Below are 13,384 nucleotides of genomic sequence, written 5' to 3' on the forward strand. Positions count from 1 at the left end.
ATGAGGTTTATACAATTCTAGGAGAGAGCTGCAGGACACATAGTCCAACCCTGGACATCTGGGCTATCTTGAATTAGATGAGGGGTCCATACTGCAGCCCGTGGGATAGACACAGTTTCAAGATGCACTTGGAGCATCAAGCAAAGGAACATTAGGATTAGGAAAATCTCTGATGGAAAGAAGGGGGAAGGAAGAATCTGTTTGGCAAGTATTTGTTGAGATTTTTTTATGTGCCTGCCACTGGGAATATAGTTGTAGGCAAGAAACAAATGCTGTCTCCACCGAGTTTGCAGTCCAGCAAGATAGACAAATGAGATATAGGTAATCTTCTGGTTAGCCCTGCTACAACATTCACCAATGGAGAAGCTGCAGCTGATCTTCTATGATTTTGCTACTCAAAATGTGGTTCACAGATGAGCAGTATCAGCATCACCTGGGAGTTTATTAGAAAAAAAAAATCTCAGGCCTCATCCCAGAGCTCCAGAATCAGATTCTGCACTTTGGCAAGATCCCAGGGGACCCCTATTTTCAATAAAGTTTGAGAAGCAGTGGTCTGCAAACCCTCCTTCCAGAGCACAGTCTTTGGTGTACACCACCAGCACATGGGGGTATGTCATCTCCTGCCACAGACGTCCTCAGAGATATGAAGGTTATACCAGATTCAGCAGAGAACAGGCAAAGGGGAAGCAAAGTGTATTCTCAAGAGCTCCTGGAAATAATTACCGTTCTCTTAATAATAAATGAATAGGCTGCAGTCCCAGAACACATTGAGAACAAAGCAAAACATGTCAATATAAAATCTAGCAAATAAAACAATCAATTTAAAATAGATTTCTCTAAATGGTTTGCCTGCTTGGGCTAAGTGCCCCGCCTCTGGGCTCACATAGCATATTGTGCTTATTCCTGCCTCAGTTCTTACTTTTTGATCTTGAACTTGCCTGACTATAATTTCTTTGAGGACCCTCTTCCCTGAACAGACAAGAAAAGGATCCTGGCCCTGAAAAGGATTAGAGGCAGCTGTAAAAGGCTAAAAGAATAGTTCTCTATGTGACATGCTTTCAAAAGAAGAATAATACAGGCAGTTCCAAATTCCTTCACAAATATGGGCTGAAAGGTTCACTCCCCATCCCCATTACCCAAAACCTCCCACTCCTTTGGAACATTCTCAGTGTCCTGTGTCAGCAATTAATATTTGCCAATACAGTGAGTGGAGTCTGTTCTCTTCTGAGACTTTATGTACATTCACCAAAGACAACAGAAGACACATATCTATGCCCTTCGATGGTGCCTTCCCATACCAACTCTGGCTTGGCTACACAACTTGTTTCCACATATAGGACAGAAGCAAACTCAATACAAACAGAAACTTAAAGAAACATTTCCATTTACTCCCTCTTGTTCCCTTGTCTTCAGCAGGAGCCTGAACAAGCCTGGATTTGCCCACTGGAGGATGAGAAGACACATGATGCAGAGTCCAGAACACAGAGAAGACTCCAATTAAGATCAGCAAAGCTGCTTAACCAACCCATACCTCCCTACCCACAGAGAAATGGATGAGCTCTACCAAGCCCAGTTCACCCCAGTGGAAATGACTACCCATCTGCATATGCAAAGCTGAATAAATGCTTATCACTTGAAACCATTGGGTGTGGGGTTGTTTGTTATGCAGCAATAGCTAACTGCTACAAGCCACCAAGTAGAAGATGCTTCCCTTCAGAGAACACCTAATTTCTTTTACATACAAACCCACTTTGCATTTGAATTTCTTGCTAAGGCTGAGCAGGCTTTAGGCATGAAAAAAAAGGTAAAGAGAAAAAGTCATAGAAACAGACCTTGCCTTCAAGTATGCTCATATTTTGATGACACCTAGAAGGTCACTTAGAAACTGCTTTGAGTAAAGAAATTATTCCCAGAAGCTATTAAGAACATTTTTAGGGTCAATTTTGCTTCATATTGTCTATGAAGGAAAACTCTGTAAATTAAATACTGTGTGAATATGAGTAGTAGAAAATAAATTGAACTAATTTAAACAATTTAAGGGAGTAAGTAATTAAAGGTGCACGTGTCAGGATTTTTTTTGTTGTAAAGGACAAAAACCAAATTTAAACCAGCATAAGCCAAAAATAAGGCACACATTGACTCATGTGACTGAGGAATCATCCAAGGATGTTCGATTTCAGTCACAATTGAATCCTGAAACTTCATTGTGTTCTGTTGTTTCCATCTTTGCCATCGGCCCATGTGTCCTTCAATCCTCTGGGAAAGATGTCCATTTAGCACATCTCCCCAAATTCCAAATTCTTTCTTGTTCCAAATTCCAGGCTCTAGAGCTCTGACTTCAAATTTCAAATAATCAATGAAAGGACACCTGATTGTCCGGCTGCAGGTCAGGTGTGTACCTCTGATCTCATCCTCTGTCCTATGGCATGCAGACAGCGTGGTAGACCTGGCCACTCTCAGATAGGACCATTGCACAAACACCCCCGAAGCTAATGTCACCTGAGACATTTTTCCTCTCTCCCCTCCTGTCTCACTTCTTTCTCTGCCCTCATTGTTCTCCTCCAACATTCATTTTCCATACATAGGATGGTGTTGAAAATGTTTGCAAACTGACTATTTGTTTTTAAAAGGATGGGTGACATAAAACCTGTGTCATTTTATTTTCCTCTTATGTCTGTTTTGCTTTTAAATAAATACATTCATCTCATGGAATGAAGGGGAAAGAAAGACAAGTGGAATGTTAATACCCAAAGTTAGACTGTTAATAATCTCAGAGGCTCTGTTCCTGACAAGATGTGTGACTTTCTAAAAGTGACTTCACTTCTCAGAACATCGTTTTCTGAGCTATTAAATTATCAGCAGACATTATAAAGTCTACCTTGGATAGCGGCTTCAGAGAGTCTGTAAAGCTCTAGATAAAAGCAAGTTCTAATTCAATGACAATAACGAAGACTGCTATCACCATTGTTACTGCAAATGATGACAATAACATATGATGTGGGGCTCAGGATTCAACAATGTTTGGTCACTCATGAAACAAACCATGACAGCTCAGTGTCTCTTCCAATGTCTTTGAACCTCACTCGGTGGCCTTCAGTCTGATGAGCTGGCTGTGCTCTCCCAACTTCTGCCTTAGTGTTTGTTTATATCTTTGCATGTATGTGTGTATCTCTGATTTCCGACTTTATTTCTCTGCCTCCTTCCCTCTGACTCTATCTTTGTCTCTCACTCCCTCTCCTCTCTTTCTGTTGTTATTTGTCTGTCTTCTGTCCTCTCTTAGTTTCTTACTCTGTCTCACTTCCCCAGGTTCCTCTGTCTACCTCTCTTTCTCTCTCTTTCACTCACCCTCTCTAGTGGCCTTGGCACTAGATGGATTTCCCCACCTTGATTCTGCCACCCAATCTGGCAGGACATGTGCTTCCTTTTCCTTGTCACAAGCAACTGTGTCCTGTGTTGACAGCTTAAACAACAACAAAGTAGTTTGTGCCAACCTCTGGATGCTTAAGCCAACATGGTCTAGCTGACCTTCTGCAAGGGGAAGGGTTCACCCAGTTTGCCAAACCTGAGGCCCATGTGAGCACCAAGGCACCAAGGGGTCACCTGGCTTCTGTCACCCAGACAGTCCCACCCATTCCCTGGAAACCCCTAGGAACAGGGATGCTAAAGCACATATCCTGCTGTTTGTTAATAGTGGGCAGGTGGGGGAGTTTCCTGGCTTGGCTTTGATGACTCTGAAAAGGTTAAATCATTATTAAATGTTTAGAGAATGCGAAGCTGGCACCCAGCCCTGTGTTTTCTGTAATATCAATTATTCCCGGAGAACACTGCTGCTTGTTGGGCTGGGAGGTACCAAGAAAGAGGGAAGTATCACCAGCTCACCTCTAAGCTGCAGAAACAATATTGCCAAGGTAAGAGACTATGTGGGTAATCCTGAGAAAGACTCAAGGGAAGGGAAGGGGAGGGATGACGGGATGACACTGACTAAGTAGGTGAGCCAGGAAGAACAGAGATGACGAGACGGCAGGTAACCCACAGAAGAGCTGTTGACTGTTCCCCTGAACTGATTAGACAGATGTCCAAGAAGCCCCTATTCTGTGAATGGTGCTTGTCTATAAACTACTGGACTGTCTTCACATCTCTGGGAAGAAAATGTAATTACTATTTTTGTCTCTAGAAATTTTGGTCCTGTGCACAACCACAATTCCCATCTGCATACATGTGTCTTTTTACCATGGATCTCCAGGTCAGACCTCTGCTCTGAATTCCAGAATTCTGACTCTATCAGCTTCTAGCTGTCTCCCCTCTATGATGTAACAAGAGCACTTCAGATTCAATATGCCTAAGACTAAACTAAAGTTCTCCCCACCCAAGCCTGGTCACTGCTGTCTCTCAGGAAATGGCCCCGACTGTCTGTTGTCCATATACTTTATAAAACCTGTTTTTTTTTTTTTTTTTTTTTTTTTTTTTTGAGACAGAGTCTTACTCTATCTCCCAGGCTGGAGTGCAGTGGCGCCATCTTGGCTCATTGCAAGCTCCACCTACCAGGTTCATGCCATTTTCCTGCCTCAGCCTCCCGAGTAGCTGGGACTACTGGCGTCCGCCACCACACCCAGCTAATTTTTTGTATTTTTAGTAGAGACGGGGTTTCACCATGTTAGCCAGGATGGTCTCGATCTCCTGACCTCGTGATCCACCCGCCTTGGCCTCCCAAAGTGCTGGCATTATAGGCATGTGCCACTGTGCCCAGCCACTTTATATAACTTTTAAAGCATAATCAAGAACATATAAAAATAAGATAAATATAACATATAAGATAAAAATGAACACTTTTACACTGTTGGTGGGATTGTAAACTAGTTCAACCATTATGGAAAACAGTATGGCGATTCCTCAAGGATCTAGAACTAGATGTACCATATGACCCAGCCATCCCATTACTGGGTATATACCCAAAGGATTATAAATTATGCTGCTATAAAGACACATGCACAGGTATGTTTATTGCAGCACTACTCACAATAGCAAAGACTTGGAATCAACCCAAATGTCCATCAGTGACAGATTGGATTAAGAAAATGTGGCACATATACACCATGGAATACTATGCGGCCATAAAAAAGGATGAGTTTGTGTCCTTTGTAGGGACATGGATGCAGCTGGAAACCATCATTCTTAGCAAACTATCACAAGAACAGAAAACCAAACACCGCATGTTCTCACTCATAGGTGGGAACTGAACAATGAGATCACTTGGACTCAGGAAGGGGAACATCACACACCGGGGCCTATCATGGGGAGGGGGGAGGGGGGAGGGATTGCATTGGGAGTTATACCTGATGTAAATGACGAGTTGATGGGTGCAGCACAGCAACATGGCACAAGTATACATATGTAACAAACCTGCACGTTATGCACATGTACCCTACAACTTAAAGTATAATAATAATAAATAAATTTTTTAAAAAAGATAAAAATAAGATATTATATATGTATATTATGTATATACATATATTTATACATATGTGTATTATACATATATAATACCTTGTACATTTTATATGTATATTATACATATATCTTATACATATTATATATTACACATGTATATATATTACACATCTTATTCATCTTATATATGTATATATTTTATATCTTAAGTATAATATATTAAGCATAATATCTTATGTATAAGATATATGTATATGGATAAGATATAAAGTATATTATCTTCTCCCTGGCTTTATGCAAAAAGTAGCACAACACACACACAGAGTTCTACCTCACTTTCTTTTACTTAGCAATATGCCTTAGAGATTGTTTCATTTCAGTACACAAACTGATGCCTCATTTTTACAGCTGCATGGTGTTCCATTCTATGGGTCTTCCATAATTTAGGTAAATCAGTCACTGGTCAAAGTTCTCACCCTGTCCATTTCCTTCAACTCTTTAGCCAATCCTTCCCTAAGTCCAATCAATTTACCATCCAGCCATTTCTCTGAAACATCCTATCACTTCATCGTCATGTCCACTTCAGCCCAGATGTGACAGTCTCATGGCCAAGCTCTCACTTGGACAAAGGCAACAGCTTCTGACTGATCTCTCTGCAATCAGCCCTCCATAGCCAGAGAGAACCTTCCAAACTCTGACCAAGGAGCCCCTTGCCTGCTCAGAACCCTTCAATTACTCTCAACATAATGACCCAGAAATCATCAAAAAGCCCTAGAAGGCATGCTCTGGCCACCTTCTTCTCTCTGCTTCAGTGCTGAATGTTTCCATGTTCCGTGAAAATATCACACTTCTTTTTGCACACATTACCCCTTTAATCTGGAAGACTTTCCACACCCTCTGAAATTCCATCCTCTGGCTATCATTTATTTTTCATGTAATTTCTGCACAGGCAAAACATTCACAGGATTCATAAATCCAAAGTCTAAACATCCACATCCATGCTCATGCTGCCATCTCATGCTGCCCACATCCACCCAATTCTCCCCATACCTTATCCCCACTTCCATATACTCCAAGAGATTTTTAAAGCATATTCAAGTACCTATTCATATACATATTCTCTCCTTCCTGGCTTTACAGAAAAGGTTGCATACTATGCACGTAGATCTGCACCTTGTTCCCTCTAATTATTTAGCAATATAGCTTAGAGATCGTTTTACTTCAGTACATAAACTGATGCATCCTTTTTAGAGCTGTATAGTATTCCATTCTATAGATATCCCATAATTTATGTAAACTGTTCCCAAAGTGATAGGTACTAATATTTTTCTATTTCAAATAATACTGAGGACAATAATATTACACATTTCATTGCAAGCAGGTAGAGCTAGAAGAAAAATCCAAGAAAATAAACATTTGTTTAAAAGTTGATGTATTTGCAATTGTGATAAATGTTGCTTAAGTGCCCTTCATGAGGGTTTCAAATGACATTCTCACTCACGAGAGCCTGATAGCCACACTCTTACCAACAGATTGTTTTTCTTTTCTATCTGGTAGGTACAAATAGATTCTACCAGATATTTTTAAAGACATACAGATTTGATAATTAACCAGTGTGACGCTTGCATATGAGATTTGAGTGGCACACCAGGATATACAAATTGAGTTGGACTAAGGATGCCAAGACCTGGACAGCCCATGGCCAAGGGCATCAATGTGCCAGCAAACCTCTCTGTCATGCCAGTTAGAAAAATGCAATTTCAAGAAAAACATGTTTGTTTGTTTCTTGTTTTTGTGTTTTGTTTTGTTTTGTAACAGAGTTTCACTTTTGTTGCCCAGGCTGGAGTGCAGTGGTGTGATCTCGGCTCACTGCAACCTCTACCTCCCGGGTTCAAGTGATTCTCCTGCCTCAGTCTCCCGAGTAGCAGGGATTACAGGTGCTCACAATCACGACTGGATAATTTTTGTATTTTTAGTAGAGACGGGGTTTAGCCATTTTGGCCAAGCTGGTCTCAAATTCCTGACGTCAGGTGATCCACCCTCCTTGGCCTCCCAAAATGCTGGGATTACAGGCATGATCCACTGTGCCTGACTGGAAAACATGATTTTTATTCCAATTTTATAATTTTAAAAATGGCTTCTTAATCCAATTAACATAGGGGCATATTTGAAGACAGTGGAATTAGGTGGAGTGACCAATGAACGCAAGAAAAAAAAAGAGACTGGGAAGGACACATAGGCCTCGGTTATAAAGAAAAAAAGAAAAACAAAAGCTTTCCCCATGCTGTACATGCACAGGTGCAACTAATACTCAGCCACTTGACAGCATACAGAGTGGTTACCTGACAAGACAGGCTCAGGCAAGAGGCTTTGGGGTGACAATGAGACACAGCATAGACTGGAGACTCAGTCCTGCAACAAACCCCAAATCTAGCCTCAGCTGTGCAGCCTCATTCGAGGTGACCTGACCTCTCTCCATGACTCAATTCCTCTATTTGTAATATACAGGAGAATTTCTTAGAGTTGTTAGGAGAGCTAAATTAGATAAACTCTTGTAGAGCGCACAGCATTACCCCTGGCACACTGGAAACACTAAGATGGTATCTATTATTTCATAATAATTCTATTATAATTGTAACTATTATTATTGGATGGCATTAGAATGTGAGCCACAGGTCACTCATCAGTATAAGCTACGTGGGCCTTGGGTCAGACAGAATTGGGTCTCTTCCCGAGATGTAGCTTCATTAGTTGTTCTACTGGTGTGATTTTAATACTGTTCTCTTGCCTATCAAATGGGGCAAATAACTTTTATAAGGATGGTATGAGGTCAGAAAAACAGAATGCTCAGCACCCAAGAGACTCCTCAGTTAGTCACGGCTATCATTCCAAACATCAGCACCTAGCAGGAGGGGCTAGAAAACTGGAGTGTTTTATTTGTCGGTCTTTTTTTTTTTCTCAGAGAACTTTATCTGGTTTTCCTCGGCAGTTTGGACACAGACACACCCTTCCAAAGAACAAGATCTGCTTTCCTTTACTGCTCAAGTGGATTCTCCAGGCCAAGTGGAATCCGCAGCTGTGGGCCCCAAGCCCTCCCCAGCCAGCTCCACGAGTCAAAGCTCTAATTCACTCTGAAAGGGCTTCAGCACCACCCCTGTGAGGTCCTTAAATGTTTTATGAGCTCCCTGAAATGCTCAGATAATTAAAAACACTTTCTTAATAGCTTGGCTTAATGAAACCAGGACTTTACGTTTTATTTGGAAAGAGTGAACATCCCAGTCACACTTATTAATATTTTTAAGAGTATGCCGAATTGTGTCCCGGGATGGAGGGAAATCATTGCTTCAAGGAGGGAAATGGGCTTTCCTGAGTTTCTGACAAGTCTTGAGCTTATTAGAGCTCATTACATCCAGGAAGCCTGAAAACCTAAATTAGCAATCACCACATATGATGTGGCAGGCTATTATTAAGGAGGCCACTTATTATAGAAACATGGAATTCTCAATTAAAAAGTAGTCCACCTAGGCCCCAAAGGTTCAAGAGTATTACCTGTGTCATCTAGGCAGTCACTTCAAAAGCTAGCTGAGAAGCAGGCTCCTATGAGAGCAACTTTTTCTGTCTAGTCCAATAAACATGATCCTCTTAGGAAAAAAATGCCAGAATCCAAACAGCTTGAATGTAAACCCAATTGGTTTGGAAGGATAGAGGTACCAGTGAGACAAGGATTCCAAATTGCAGTGATCACCTTGTCCCTAGAAAGAGCAGACTGTTTAGAGTCCAGTTCTTTCCAGCAGTGGCCACATGGTACCCCAGGATGGGCTTGGACTTCAAGGTCAGGTGCAGTGGTATGCCAGAGCCAGCCTGTACCAGCCAATGAGAGAAGACTGTGTGCATCTCCTCCCAACTCTACAGTCAATGGTGTCACGCTGACAGCTTGAAATCAGCCATGGTGGAGGTATTTACACCATGGAAATAGGCAGATACTACAAAAACCAGTGCTTTATTTTATCTTCAGGGAGCCAGGAGTTAAATATTACCCAGTACACCACTGGATGTAGGTTCAAATCATGGTTGGACAATTGTGACTATGAGCAGGGATAGTTTATTTAACTTTCCTGAGCATTCATTTCTTTATTAAAAAATGGAGATAAAACTCTTTCCATACACAGCTTTTTTGTTTTTTCTCCATGGCACTTACCCCCACCTAACATTATAATAAATCTGTATCTGTTGATGTTGTTATTGTGCTTGTGGTTATGTCTTTCTCCGTAAAGCTTCCTTATTTATTCAAAAATGTGTACTGAGCACCTACTATGTCTCAGACACTATTCTAGGTACTTGGATACAGTAGTGACCAGAACAGACCAAAATTTCTATTTTCATGGAATATACAAACCATAAATATAGTAAAGGGTATGTATCTCAGATGGTGATAAACACTACAAAAAAAAAGTAAGCTGGAGAATAGAGCATGTTAGGATCAGAAACGGGCATTGCAACTTTAACAAGGGTAGCCATGAGGACATGCTTTAGAAGGTTACATTGGAGAAAACTGCAAGAAATGATGAAGTGAGCCCAGTGGCCATACAGGAAGGAGCATCCCAGAGAGAGGGAAAGGGGAGCCAATGGGTGGGACCGTGACTAGAGTGTCTGAGGAATCCACAGAGACCACTGTGTTTGGAGTGGAGGGATAAAGGGCATGAGCCACAGGGGATGAGATAATAGCAGCAATGGGGTAGGATTTTATAAGGCATTCTGTAACCAACAGAACCTTCCGCAAGGATGAAATTGATCTCTGTCGGTGTACACACAACGGTAGCTACTAACCACAGGTGACTATGGGGCATTTGATATGTGGCTAGAGCAATTAAGGAAATAAATTTTTTATTTTATTTAATTTTAAATAATTTTCATGGAAAAAGCCACACTTGGCTGGTGGCTGCAGTTCGGGACAGTGCAGTCAGAGACCACTGTCAACATTTTTGTTGTTTGCCCTGGATGAGATGAAGAGCCACTGGGGAAACCCAACAAAACAGCCCTGGGATCTGCCTGACCTTATCAAGGCTTGCTCTGGCTGCTCTGTGAAGGAGAAATTGCAGGGGCAAGGCCAGTGGGGAAGCTGTGGCGACCATCCAGCAGGACATGCCAACGGCTCCATGACAGAAAGGATTGTATTTTGCTCTCTTCTCTATTTCTAGCACCTATAACATAGGAGGTATTTTAGCATATTTGGGGAGGGAGCTTTACGGATTTGGGGGACATTAAATAAGATCATTATTTGCTCATTTAGTGCAATTTTTTCTGTTTCGCCTAAAATTTATGGGTTGGCAATGACATGTGAACCATCTTATTTGTCAGGTATGCAAGTAAGAGACTGGCTGAGTCTGAATATTATTTGATACAATAAGCATATCCCAAAGTTTATTCTACAGACATGGGTTTCATGGAATGTTAATGGGTACTCAGCAGTACAAGATATACAAATAAATTCTACGATTAAGGAAGTATGGGAAATGCCAACTTAAGCAAAATAAAAATTTCTTTACTGCAGTAAATATCAATGCCTTTCATATATTAATATAAATTGTGTCACTCCAACAGGACACAAACAGATAGGAAATATCTCCCAACTGTGTTTGCAATAAGGACCCTCATTTTTCCTTAGTTGGGTATCTAGTCCAGTGGATGTTCAACAGAGCACTCCTTAAGAAATATTGCATTTGCTGAGTCATGGAAAGAGAGACTGAACGCAGGCAGCCACCCCAGACATTCTATAACACATCACTCTGCTGTATTTTCTCTGTAGGACTTAACACTATCTCAAACTATCACCTTCACTCATGTGTTGACCTGCATATTCAACTATAACTTATGCAAGCAAGAAACCCAAGGGAGTGGAGGGGTCTTGTCTATCTGCTCACATGTGTACTCAGTCCTTAGCACAGCAGAAGGTGACAACAAAAACATTAACTGAAAGAATAGCCTGGAATCTACGATGACCAAGTCCTTAGGATTTTGTGGGACAACATTCTCCAAGCCCTGAGAGTGCAAAGGAGAATCCTGCGTAATCCCCACCTGCAAGCTTCTCATCATGAGTCTGAGATTAAATATAGATTTTCTTTTTCTACTTTAAGTTCCAGGATATATGTGCTGGACATGCAGGTTTGTTACATAGGTATACATGTCCGATGGTGATTTGCTACACCTATCAACCAGTCATCTTGGTTTTAAGCCCCACATGCATTAACTATTTGTCCTAATGCTCTCCCTCCCCTTGCTCCCCACCCACCGACAGGCCCCAGTGTGTGATGTTTCCCTCCCTGTGTCCGTGTGTTCTCATTGTTCAACTCCCACTTATGAATGAGAACATGCGGTGTTTGGTTTTATGTTCCTGTGTTAGTTTGCTGAGAATGATGGCTTCCAGCTTCATCCATATCAAATATAGATGCTTTAAGGAGCAAACTGATGAGAAAGGATACAATAGGACAGTTAATGATCCCAGAAAAATGGTATAGGAATTCAGCCCCTGGAATTCTTTGTCTGGATGGCCTAGTGGACTCTGGAGAAGGTGTAACTCAGCCCAAACTCTGCAGTGAGGAACAGAATGCTTCAGAGAGGCTAGGACAGGCCTGCCAGGCACAGCAAATGTTGTTTGCCCAGTACAGAGCAGGAACATGCACAGTGGACAAAGACCATTCTTCTTTGGTTGGTGAACTATAATCTCTCTGTCACATCAGACTGTGTTCAACTCTCTTACAGATTAGGGGGTCAGAGGGGATCTGGGATGGTTGAATGAACAACAGTTCTAATAGCTAACATCAGTCAAGTGCATGTACTAAGCATTTGACCAGCATCATTTAATTCTGTATCCATCTCATTTAATTCTCCCAGCAATCCAAGGGACGGATATTACCCCTTTCTATTGATGAATAAGCTGAGTCTGAATTAAGAATCAAACAGTCTTAACCACCATGAAATATTGCCTCCTCAAATAATTAGATTGTCCTGAGTGGACATGTTCATGTTTCAATAAGAACACAGTCAAAACACAAATACTGAAACAAACCCCAAGTTAGGACCTTAGAGGTAGAAGGACCACTCCACACTTGGCAGGAGTGTGGGAGCATTCAGGGAAATTTTCAAAGAGAAGTTAATGTTTCAGCAGCATATTAAGAAGGGATGGCTCTTCCCTTTGTGAATGGGGTGAAAGGGAGGGCATCATGAGAAGAGGCACAGCCGTGGTCAAAACAGGAAGACTGGAGGTGACATACATGTTCAGAATTGCAGGCAAAGTCCAAACTCCTTCAACTCATGTTTAAGGCACTGTTTGAATAGTCAAATCGATGTATGAAAAAGCAATGACTGCCAGACCTCTCAGGGGTCATACAAAATTATTTCTTCAGAGTGTCGTGGCAACAAAAAGCCAATTAAAGCCCCAGGAGTCAGTGACTGAGCACACAAAAAAACAAATCCTTCTGAGTCCACAACTCCCCTCCTCTGGTTCTTTCTCCTCCTTGATCATATTTAATTGGAAGAAGTGGCCATGAGTAAAGCAACCATGAGGGTTGAGTATCTCACTTATGATGGAACCCATAATAATTATTGACTGTACCTTCTATAATAAGCCCTATAATTTATTACTCCAGCTTTGCTTCCTGGGCTTCATATCAATACCTCTCATGTGCAGTGGTGGTAGGGGAATAAATGTCAAGTACTGAGCACAGACTTATTTAAAACTTTGTCCCTAAAATTTACTTTCACTGCAGTATATTTGCCGTAATTAGGAGGCCAAATAGCCCCTGGCTGGGATAAAAGACAGCACAAGAATGAGGAGAGAGACACAGCCCTGGTGAGAGGCTGACCTGTCTGGATGCTGGTCCTTCCACTTTTACCACTGCCTGACTTTTTTCCCATTTCTAAAATATAAGTCCTACCT

The 13,384-nt window shown here is 41.5% G+C and overlaps 1 long non-coding RNA gene across 1 annotated transcript; it reads left to right on the forward strand.

Annotated features, from left to right (window-relative positions):
* The first annotated feature begins 2,267 nt into the window (after nucleotides 1-2,267).
* On the forward strand, nucleotides 2,268-8,572 carry LOC105491221 (uncharacterized). The gene is made up of 3 exons (XR_003020289.2): nucleotides 2,268-2,391; nucleotides 3,764-3,908; nucleotides 8,438-8,572. It is a non-coding gene; the product is annotated as an uncharacterized lncRNA (long non-coding RNA).
* The last annotated feature ends 4,812 nt before the right edge of the window (nucleotides 8,573-13,384 follow it).

Source organism: Macaca nemestrina, chromosome 18, assembly GCF_043159975.1.
Source record: "Macaca nemestrina isolate mMacNem1 chromosome 18, mMacNem.hap1, whole genome shotgun sequence".
In the NCBI taxonomy this organism is placed as follows: Eukaryota; Metazoa; Chordata; class Mammalia; order Primates; family Cercopithecidae; genus Macaca; species Macaca nemestrina.